Source organism: Drosophila virilis, chromosome X (genome assembly GCF_030788295.1).
Source record: "Drosophila virilis strain 15010-1051.87 chromosome X, Dvir_AGI_RSII-ME, whole genome shotgun sequence".
In the NCBI taxonomy this organism is placed as follows: Eukaryota; Metazoa; Arthropoda; class Insecta; order Diptera; family Drosophilidae; genus Drosophila; species Drosophila virilis.
Genome location: NC_091543.1, coordinates 13,407,084 through 13,419,126, shown reverse-complemented (window position 1 = coordinate 13,419,126; position 12,043 = coordinate 13,407,084). Strand labels below are relative to the sequence as shown.

The 12,043-nt window shown below is 44.2% G+C and overlaps 1 long non-coding RNA gene across 1 annotated transcript; it reads left to right on the top strand.

Annotated features, from left to right (window-relative positions):
• The first annotated feature begins 11,445 nt into the window (after positions 1–11,445).
• Positions 11,446–11,930, top strand: LOC26530824 (uncharacterized). The gene is made up of 3 exons (XR_001449694.3): positions 11,446–11,604; positions 11,658–11,741; positions 11,799–11,930. It is a non-coding gene; the product is annotated as an uncharacterized lncRNA (long non-coding RNA).
• Positions 11,931–12,043: the final 113 nt, after the last annotated feature.

Here is a 12,043-nt window from a genome sequence, read left to right as displayed (position 1 = left end):
AGAGAGAGGGACAGGGGGATAGAGGGCGAGGCAGAGTAAATGGGTAGATGGAACCTGGGGATCTCTGGTCGTTGTCGTTGCATGTCATCGACTATGGAAATGAGGAGCTGATAATGTGCGAGAAAAATGCGCTGGGAATCACTTTAATGGCCGCGTAAATGTGGAAAATTATCAAAGGGACACGAACTTAATTGCGTCCATTATCGGCTTTAATGGGCATATAAATTGAAAATGAATTATGCAAACGGGCCAAACTATTCCAATAAGACGCCAAGATCTTCATTAGCCGTCGGTCTCAAGGTCGGCTCGGTTCTGGCTTAGTTTATATTCTCTCTCTCTCTTTTTTTTTATCGATAAGATAAACCAAATCGATGGCCAGCGATTTATGCGAGTCACGCAGAACCGATCGAACTGCTCGGGATCAGGGGCGGGGGGTTTCGAGGAGCACGGCATGTGGCGATCCGTTAAGTGGAGGCTGCACGGTAGTCGTCTCGTTTAATTAAATTGTGTATGTTTGTGTGTGTTATTCTGGCCCGTTGACGCGACGACTTCATTCGCGGCGGCTCGCCCTTATCAGCGGCATGAGATCTGCCATGATGAGCTCCTGGCTCCCGCCTATGGCATTGCCACATACGCTTTATGGTTCTTGGCCAGGCCAAATGAGCAAATGGCGGAAAATTAAGTTCGCTGCGACAACTGCAGCGAGCGAGAGATTGCAATCGCTGCCAGCTCACAACATACCCTGCTCCTGCTCCGGCATTGCCGATGCCGATGCCGATGCCGATGACGATGCCCTACTCATTGCTGGACACCGGCAGCTGCAGCTGCTACATGGATACAACACGTCGCCCCCGCGTCCTTCTTTTTCCACCTTTTCCAGCGTTTACCTTTGTGCCTCTCGACCGTTTTTGTGTGTCCCAACAACTACTTGGCTACATCTTTGTGGTGACACTTGGACGTCGACATGTTCATTTGTGTTCTTCGCGTCGGCGCAGAGTCGCCAGCTGTAGCGCTGTATGTGGCTGCAACATGTGCCACACGAATACAAGAGCTTCTAAGTCGCAGCTATTTCCAGTTTTTGCCACAGTGCAACATTTTGTGGCATAATATGTCGACTCTTAAGCCATGCCACACTTGCGCTTCCAGTCAAAACAAAAATGTTTCGTATATTTTTTTTTGCCTAAATAATTATAATAAGGGAAGTTACAGGAATATATATTCTACGTGAAAAATCGAAGAGCGGGATCAATTTCATACATTATTTTGTTCTAATTCAAACTCATGGATGATGTGTAGAAAGAGTATTCAGCATATGTGTAAAACAGCAGAAGGAAGCTACTGCGAACCCAGAAATCATCCGTGATTAGGCTTAGGACAACAATCTATCATTTTGTAGTTCGATAACTTACGCAAAATCGATTAACATCGATTATTTTTTTAGCATAACCTGAGAATTCCTAGAGCAAACTTGTTGTACAGGTTCTCATGACGTGTAGACATATATAAAATAATCCCTTTCTGTGATACCCTTCCACTGTAAAAGAAGCTTATTTTAAAGTTAGAGTTTGGCGCTGAAAATTTCATAAAGATCCGACAATAAAGTGCAAAGGTATTCAAGAACATTCGGTAGAATGGGAAGAAGGAAAAAGTATGAGCGAATCGGCAGGTATCTACAGTGTATCGTCTAGTCCGACACGCCCGACTAGAGCAGCTATTTGTGGCACTTGTAATGCCATATTTTAATCTCCAATGGGGACACTCAAGAGTTCTCTGGAATCAGATGCTGAGACTGAGAGAAATACGAAAAATAAATAAATAAATACCCAAAACAGAAGCGAACCTTAATTAGGGCAGTGCCCGAAATGCCACCTAAAACCCGAGTTATTGACAATATCGCAAGATGCCAGATGAGGAGGAGATGGGAAGGCAAGCGGGAAGCGGCGCGTTGTTCCAGTTGTTGCAATGTCAGTTGGAAGCGAACCCATTTCAAAGCCGGGCACAACATATAGCTCACGCACACACACACACACACACACACACACACACACACACACACAGGCACACACTCGTACCGATCATCGATCATTTTCCAATTGAGCTGGCCGAGCTCTGATAATCTGCAGAGCTGCCAGCACGCATTGCGTTTCATTGTGCAGTCGAGTTTGTCATTTGATATGATGGCAACGCTGACAGCAGCCCAAAGATGAAGACGACGATTGCAGCGAGAGCAGGGCCAGGACCAGGGGCAGGGGCAGAGGCAGAGGCAGAGGCAGTGTCAGGGGCAGGGGCAGGGGCAGCGACACGGGGCATGGCGCTTTTGGGCCAACTGGCCAACTGGCGACATCTGACCTCCTGCTTGTCCGAGCCGCTGCTTGTGGCATGTGCAAAGGTCAGCCGGTTGCAAGCACTCGCTGCCAGCGACGGCGACAGAGACAGCGACTGAGGCAGCGGCAGAGGGCATTGGCATTAACATTTACCTGTCTGCCGCCTGGGCAAGTGGCGCCTGCATCCCGTCGCGCGTTGTCTGCATATGCGGAATATGCGTGAGCGTGGGGCACACAACCGGCCACAAGCTGCATGCAACAGCAACAACAACAACAACAACAACAACAAACACAGTCGCAGCATCTTTTTGGACAGCGCCAGCTTCATGTCCAGACATTCAAATCAGCGCCAGTTTCCAGGCTGGAGAATTGCGCCGGAATCGGATTCGGATTCAGAGTCGGGCGACAGCGACTGAGAACCACCGCAGTTGCAGCACCTGAGCCCCCCCACCTGTGATGTACACACACACACACACACACACACGCACACACACTAGAATTCAGCGACATGCGGTTAAATATGCTTAAGTTTTTCCGCGGACAACTTGAAATTAAGTATATGCCACAGCAGCAACAACTGTTGCTGTTGCTCGGACTGCTCGGCCTGCTGCTGGTGATCGGGCTGCAGCTTCAGAGCCAGGTGCCAGACTCCAGTTGGCGTCCCATGCGGTTAGCTTAATTTATATATTGTTTGGCCCTGTGCAAATATCAACGCGCTTCTCTACCTTCGCCTTTGCTGTCATGTAGTTAATGCAGCTCCTTGGCCATTATCCATTCATTATGGCCATTAGGCCTTTGTACCAGCATCAGTTCCACTTTTCCCCCATCCTCATTCCCGCTCTCCCCCACTCGCTCGCCCCACCTCTCTTGCTGCTCTGGTTGCACCATTTGATTAATTTGCCTTCATCCCAGATGACAACAATTGCAACCACTTGGCGTTGTGCATGTCATCGGCCTGTAATCAGTGCTCAGGGATTCTTCTCTATGCTCTCTAGATATATATATACTGGCTGGCATTACCCGACTTTGCCCGTCGCTAGACTTTAATTTCGCACAACTTTAGACGCCCTTTTCTCGCTCTGATGGGGTTTAATGTTGGTAAAAGGGAAATATCACATAGATCCTGAAATGTGCTTTCGAATCGGCTGATGTATCATAAAAAGGAATTGTGCGATTAATTCTGAGATTCTCCAAATATATAAAACATATATTGATGTATACTACCTTTGGCTGATTGTGTTATATAAAACCCTTTAAAGGCGCATCGGAAAAAAGTCTACTTTTGCGAGTTTGTTCAATCTTCTCACTCGTTTTGAATAGACAAAAGTCTATAAATATATAATCTGGCTTGCGTTTTGCGACAAGCACTTGACTAATTAAATGAACAGTTTTAATAGCTTTTATAGGATATCCACGCTTTAATATGGCTTGCAGTTGGCAGGGCTGATGAGAAAACCCAAAAAGAACGAATCGTGTCCTCCCATGCAACGCATTCTGTCTGACGCTTATCTTGTCCCGCATTTAAATTATGGCAGCAAATCCGACGACAGCCTCCGCCAAGCTGTGGCTTATTAATGCAATTCTGCGAGGCTCTCCCGATGGAACCATTTTGGGATGGATCGTGTGATAACTTAGCCAGCATCGCATACGGATCGTCTGACATGGCATGGATGAGCCATTAGCCATTAGCTGCTTGTTAAGGCGCCCCTTGCCCGAGGAGAGGGACAGCGTGAGGCGAAGGGGGAGAGGGGGGGGGGGGGGGGCAGAGACTGATTGTCGTTGCAGCAGGGCGCTTGCCGATAAGCTGGAAGTTGGCCATAAACATGAATATGCTATTATGGCCAGACCGTGGAGCACTTTGGGTGTTATCCTCGCTGATTAAACGGAGCCTTAAAAAAAAAGACAAACACGAGTGCTCGACTAGCAGATACCCTGGTGGCTGGCGTACTTCTTCTAACCCCCTGCCCCACACCATGGCAAATGCGTTCTCAATTCGCTTCGCTATTTGTCGTCCATTTTTAAATCAATCTTTTAAATGTGGTAGACATACAAGAATGTGTGGCTCAAGGCGCAGGGCTCTATCTGACAAAAATGAGTTTCTTTTCAAATTTCGGAGGAATGGGGTAGGTCTTCAAAGAGATGGACCTAACGTTGACAATGTGCGATTTCAGAATAACAACTCATGATACAAAATCGATATTTATCGATACTAAGAAAATAGAAAATAGAAGGAAATATCGAAAAGAAATTGCAAGCTCGTACATATTTAAAATCTGTAGACTTTGTAGACAGCCGGAAAGACTCAGCTCCTATCCTTTTCAATGGGTATAAAAAAGATGAAGCAAGTATTTGTTTATTCAATTAGAGACTCCATTGAATATCCATCAAAATGAGCGACTGATTGAATGGAAGAGAGAGAGAGAGAGAGAGAGGCAGAGAGGAATGCTAAGCCATAATCTCAATGCCAGATCTGAGATTTCCCAACATAAACTCAACGAATTTATGGCTATAAAAACATGTCTCCGCTCGTATTCTAAAAGTGTTTATTTTGATGGCCACCACAGTCGGGGCGCTAATTAGGACGTGCTGCAAGTCTGCCAGACTGCGCTGCCCTCCACTCCACTCGGCTCCACTCCACTCCGTTCCAGACCAGACCTGTCCAGTCCAGTCCAGTTCCATGTCCGATCTCTAAGCCCAAGTCCAAGCTCCGACGCGTATCGTTAAAATCAAAATCAAAATCATGCAAACGTTTAACAGCGCCACAAAACTTGTCGCAGCGATCAGCCCATTGATATGCCTCTTGGTATGATTAGCAGAGGGTGGGAAGGGGAAGGAGTAGGAGTGAAAGGGGGGGCGGGTTTATGGGGGATGCTCTATTGGCTCATAAAAACGCGCCGTTACAAGCAGTTGGCACTTGGCAGTTGGCAGTTGCCTCATAAACTTTATAAACTGATTGGCCAAGTTTTTTTCCTTCCTTTCCATCCAGTGGAAACTTGGCGTTCCAACGGCTTGGCCGGGTATGATGTGCCGTTGCCACATCTTGACGTCCATTCGCTGGAGCTCTTTTCTATATATACACACATATAGCTTATAGCAGATCAAGCTTCCGTCCATTCGACTTCTTCTCTATATTTATTTTGTATGTAGCCCATTGCATATCAAGTCTCCGTTCCTTCCTTCGAACTCTCACGAAATACGTACATGGCCCATATCAGATCAAGTGTCCACACATTCATTCGAATATTGCTCTCTCTATAAATATACTTATATAGTTTATAGCAGTTCAAGTATCCGTAGATAAGCTTAATATATCGGGACATAGATATATATAGATAAGATAAATATATCCCATCGTATATGTAAGATTTATGTACATAAAGGTAACAAAGAAGTATATCCCATATTTCATCTTAATACTAGAATAGGCAAAAAGTATTCCATCTATAAGACTTACAGTCGATCTGCCACGATTCAAGCTGAAATATTTTTGCACGTTTTGATATCGAAAATAGTTCTTTGAACTGAAAACAGAATATCTCGCAGTCGGAAGCCCAAGTTTTTCCTATTTATTTTAGTGTACATGTGTTTTCTTTCTCTTTCTTTTTTTTTGTCTACAAATGGCTAACAATTTGTAATTGAATGCATGTAAATTGATTTCATCTGCCAACAGTCGTAATGTCAACGATTTTATGGCTCAAGCAAGCGCCCAAACTGACAGAGAAATGGCAGAACAGCCAGAGCTGAGTCCAAGCATGCTGCCTGCTCGATAGTTGGTCCAAGCGAAGACAAACTGCTGAGAACTAAGTGATGCGTATGTGCTAAATATTATCGGCAAGTACACTTTAGGCCATTAGCAGGCCATTTAGGAGACGGCCACGACTACATGCTCCAACTCCAACTCCAACTCCAACTCGAAGCGCAAGTCCAGCTCCAACTGGAGTTCGGAATGAGATAATTTTGTGAGAGCTGCGCAGGCTGCTATCTTGAATTATGTCAGTTTTGTAATTTTATGCGAATCTTGTTAAATGTGCATAAGGTTGCCGTCGTTTTAGTTTGTACGGCTGCCCAAGCCCGAGCCGTGTCCCGCTCGCACCTTGCCGCGGACACGCACGCAACCGGCACGCAATGTATGAAACGAAAGACTTAGGCAACGAACTCGCGACAGACAGACAGCTGCATGCAATGCTGTGGCACAAATGACCATGAAATTGAAATTGAGCACTGCAACAACAAGAGACTGTCAACTCGAAAGCAACAAATTCAAAAACAACAAACACCCGACTGCAGCGTATTGCCTATCAAAATATTGACAAAAAAAAAATATGTAACTGAATTCGAAAACTTTACACGAGAAACAACTTTGTAAAAAGTTGTGCAACTTTTCAACACTTGAGCTAATTTAAATAATCTATTACAACTGAACTCTAGTTCATATTATCAAAGCGCAGCCCTTGAATATGCCAGCCAGCCAAGTCAAAGGCAAAGGCAAAGGCGAGTGCAGCGCCTTGCCTATCAAAATATTGCCAAAAAAGTGTTGTAAAGTTTCGTAAATTCAAAAACTTGCCTATTGATTGCTTATGAGGCAGTCGAACAATAAAAGCAAGTCAAATGGAATTTAATTGATTTCCGTTCATTGCCAGGGTATTAAAACTTCGGCACCCGCCAGATATATGCATTGTATGCATATATTTATCATATTTGTGCATTGTTTGCTTTTATTATGATTATTTTTTGTTTTCATTTGATTTGTTTTTGGCGCCGCCGTCTTCAAAATCGCATAAATTGCGGTTATTAACGCGCGCTTAGGCCACAACTCATGTCAAAATGTATCAATGGGGCCCATATGGAGAATATTTATATTTCTGCGCGGCTTTCGACGCGATCCTCCGCCAGCAAAAAAAAAAAAAAAAAAAAAAACCAATTCAGGTCCAGCCTGCAGCTGCAGGCAGATATCGGTGCAGTCGACCCTGCATAGGATAAATTATTTCGGGACAAGCAAAATATCACTTCGATTAATTCAAACAAAGGCGAACGCAAAGCTGGGACCGCTTCGCCTCCAACTGCAGCTCAGCAAGACTCGGTGCTCGCCGCGCCCAATGCAAATAGAGTTGGCATTATCGAGGCACCGGGGCATTCGAAAAAAACAAAGCAACAACAGCAAAAAAATAAAGAAAAAAAAAAACAACTCACACGAGAAGAGAGAAAAACCAACACACAGTCATTGCTGAACTCCCGGCGGCCAGAAAAGGATAAAACAAATAATAAAAAAAAAAAATACGCAGTCGTACGACTTGTTTATTTGGTATTGAGCTTAATTTGGACATGATAAGTTGCTCGGACGGCGTTGCCGGCATCGGTCGGCTCTGCCTTTCAAGTCTTTTCGGTCTTTACAATCCAATTGATGTTTTACTCCGACTCCAACTGGCAGCAAGTGCGAGCGAGAGAGCGCCGCTGATCATGCTGATCATCCCGATCATACTCAGGCTGCAATGAGTACGCCTCCAGTAGTTGTAGAATCGCTGTCGGATTTGCTATTAGGTTCTGTGTTATATAAGTGTTAAGTTCTTATAGCGATCACTACTGATCGATCACTCTCTAGTTTAGCGATGATCAAGCAGTAAAAGTCGCACGATACGCTATAGCATGTGATCACTAACTATTTTCTCAATTGGAGATTTTCGTAAGCCTTTCAAGAGCTGATGCTGATCACAACTGAGCTCTACGGATCACCCGCTACATATTCAATCTGCATCTGATTACTTTCACTGATCACTTACTATTTGATGAAGATGATCACAACTGATCACGCACGTTCTTGTTGCATTTACGTTAAGCTATAATAGTCACAGTCAGGCCTTAGGATCTAGCATGTCTGATCACATTCACAATAACTGGCCTTCATTCGTTTTCTATAATGCTTACAGTTTTAGGACTCGCACTTGGGCATCTGGAGCTATCACTCTGATCACTGATCGTTTCTTTTCTAGCCTTATATAGCCACTGTATTAATAGATAAGTAGGAAGTCAGGGCTTACTGGAACACCGCTCCACGATCAGTGGAGCTGTAATTAAATAAGTATGCACAAATATTCTAGCACCTTGGCAACTGATAGTTAGAGAGAGGGAAGGGGAAGAAAGGAAGAGAGAAAACTGATCTATATAAGTACATATATGCATATATGATGAACGATCGTAGTTGGCTGTGATCGCATGGAGCGCCTCTTCACAGCAAAAGTGTCTTAAATTGCGTACCCGAAACACATGGAAAAAGCAAAGCAATTTAGGGCAATTTCGATTAAAATCAATATTTACAAGTCACGAGCGCCATGGGAAGGCCTCTTGTCGAAGCTTGGGTGGTTGAGGCACCTAGCCAGCGGACGGCGGCGAAGGGGGCGACGGGTGGAGTGCTGGGTGGGGCAAACGAGGCCAAAATTACGGATTTAAACATGAAAAGTTATAAATAATGTGACGATGACAGAGACGGAGACAACACGCACACACATACAGTGGGTATAAGGCGATAGTTGGGTGTGCATGATTGGCAGATACCCTGTAAGTAAACTTGATTTTATTAGAATATTGCCTTAATCGATTCTCATCAAATCGAAGAAACTGGATATGGCGAAGGCTTCTGGTTAAAGGTTCGGCAAGTATCCAGAGATTAGATGGCTTTGATAGCTTAAATGCAAACGATTAATGTCTTTGATTATTTTGTATATATATATAGCTTAGATGTTATCGATAGTAAGCGTATAATCGATAACTGGCAACTTTCTCGATTCTCTTTCAGTTGTCACATGCATGTATCGAAACGTGTCGCTCTTTGCAACCACTTTACACTTACAGGGTATTTGGGGGGCGAGTTACTGCACCGCGTCTGCAGGAGACTGAGAGCCTCAGATACCGCTGACCGCTGACAAAGCCTGAGTTGAGTTTGTGTTCTGCGTCTTTCGTGCTGCGATCTGAAATAAACAAGGCGGTTGCCCCAAGGCGGCTGACGTTCAATGTTTGGGAGACAGCGGCTCGGCGGGCACGTCGGGCAAGGCGGGCACAGTGGGGCAAGGCGGGTTATCGGTTGCGACGTCAGTCTACTAAAGAGCTGTTGATGCGTTCCGGGGCCGGCCTGGCTGCCTGACTGCCTGCCTTCCTGCCTGCCTGCCTGCCTGCCTGTGGATGTTGGCTGGTTGGCTGCCTGGTTTGGTTGCTTGGCTCGGTTGCTTGGTGTCTGGTGTCTGGTGTTGTTGGTTTGCTTTGGTAATCACCTTTTGTTATAAACACTGTAATTAGGGCTTCATTAAAAGGGTGGTCCCCGCTTGTCTTCGCCTGGCAGGCCGAGCGGCCGGTTGAACGTTGATTGAAAACGTCCCGTTCCGTCCGGCATTGTCCGGCATCGTCCACGGTGCCGTTCAAGCTGCTGCAGCAGGGGCCGGTTGGGGTACGCTCATGTAGCGCCGATCAACAAGCGTGCCACGCCCACAGCGCACGCCTCATAAATAATAAGTGAAATGTGCGTGCGGGCCGCACGATACGTACCCACAAGTTCTCAGGCACAGTGGTACCAGGCCGTACAAAAAACCACATCAGCTACTGTTTTTTTCTTTTTTTTTTTTCACTATTTTCTCTATCAGTTGACAATGACCTCTCACCATGTGCTGGGACATACGCTAGAGCACATAGTTTAGCTCAAATAAATAAATGGCCTGGCCTGCTTGTGCTTGGACCCACTGTGCGATCTGGGGAAGCCAGAGTTAAACAAATAGCGAGCCCAACATAATTATAGCATGCACAAAGTGTTTTTTAAGAAAGGGCGGACAGTTGCAGCGCAGTTTATTCACCTGCCGTCCCACTCGGGGGCCAGAGACCCACCGCAACGTACAAATTTCACGCCTTGCAGCTATTTGCAAAAAATTGAATACAACAAAGCAAAACAAAAAAAAATCACATCTCAAACTGATCTAGCTGACAAAATGGTAGGCTAGTACATACCCTGTTTAGAGTAACAATATTCCCTTAAGCACAGATATTTTAGGATCCTTGACAGTTTGTTGGCCTAGTCTTGAGCTCATAGACTTTATCTTTCATTCAGTTTAAGTATGCTTAAAAAATTAGCACTCTTAATATAGCTGAAATTTAATCTTCTGTGTAATAAGTTTTAGACTTAAGTTTTATATATGCACCAGAATAGTTATAAAAGCTATTCTTGCTGGTTTTAAGAGCGTGCAGTTCAAAGACTTTCTATATAGTCATATACCAAAGCTAATATGTCTAGTAGTCTTTGAGTTTGCAGAGATCAGAGATCTACAGCTCTTTTTCTTAACCCATGATACCCTGTATGTTGCATTTGTACGCGGTATCACAGCACAGCTCATGAACTGTTGCTTGTTGTTTGCTCTGATAAACGCTGCGCGCTTTATCATCATTCGCAGTCGCCACAATTAAAATGCCATCAGGTAGATTTCTGTGACGTCAGAGCAGCTGAATTAATTTACCTGCGCCAGTTGGCAATTGCTCGCTTGATCGAGTGCATCCGATAAGGTCACAAATGAAACGAAAAACAAAATAAACAAAAACTGTCAGCGACATTTTTTGTTGGGTTTTCGATGAGCATATGATTTATGCACTTGTCGTTTGTGCGGGCCAAAAAAAAAACGCATCCGCCTGGTCCTTAGATAAGTCGAAATGATACAACAGGATCAGGCTGAAGTGTGGCTGTGTCCTTAGGCAACTCTGGTCCAGAAGCTGATAAGCTATTCGAACTTTGCCCAAAGGTCGACTCTTGTCTTCAAATTCTTTTCCATATATCTACGCATCTCGGAAGTATTGCAAGCTGTATATGATCAGGTCTCAGTTGTTTCTCTATCGGCTGGATTGAATGCCCAGATCATATAGCTGAACATAGGCTGTTAATTGATCTCACTTTCGAAAACATGCTTGTTGAGGCTCATCAGCTACGAGTTTGGCTTTGTCTCTGATTTATTACCTTTATTTAAGCCTCGCAGTTGAAGTAACTCCAGATGACTTTCTTGTCTCATAAATACCCATAGTTGTGCCCCCGAACTAAGCCCATATATATTCAAGCAAACTTTAGCCCAACTCAGTAGCCCGAGCTTATTTATTCACCTTCAGCCAGATTTTCATGGAAAATCTAAAATGGAAATTCTTCAGTGCTTCTCATATATTTGCACGAAACACATCTTAAATAATTTTGGAAAAAATGTGTTTTTCGTTTTTCAATAAGAAACGACCACAGCTGTGATACAAGTTATGCTTCTTCTTAAACGTAAGTTAACTGAACTTATTTATTTGATATACCCTGTAAACTCTTGCTTTCAGTCTCCGCCGTGGCTAGGTTAGGTCTAGGCTAGGTTAGGTCGCTTGATAAGGGTCTGCCAAGAGGCAAAATGTCACATTATGGAGGTAAGACTCAACTGCATATTATATTCTATATTAATCCCAAGGCTGTTCTCTTTACAGAGTGATTACTGTGTAATATGTCGACAGTGTTAAATATTGAAATTTGATAAAGTGTATCAAAATTGTGTTGTATTGTGTATGTAAGCAAAAATATATAAATATAATGTGCATAAGCCTTTGTATTAACTGGAAGCGAGAGAGATTAAATATACACTTATTAAGGGATGAGTTGCAGATTGCACTAGGATATATCCGATATATATTCTTGATGGGCAACAGATCTGATCAACGGCTTGTAGATTGTT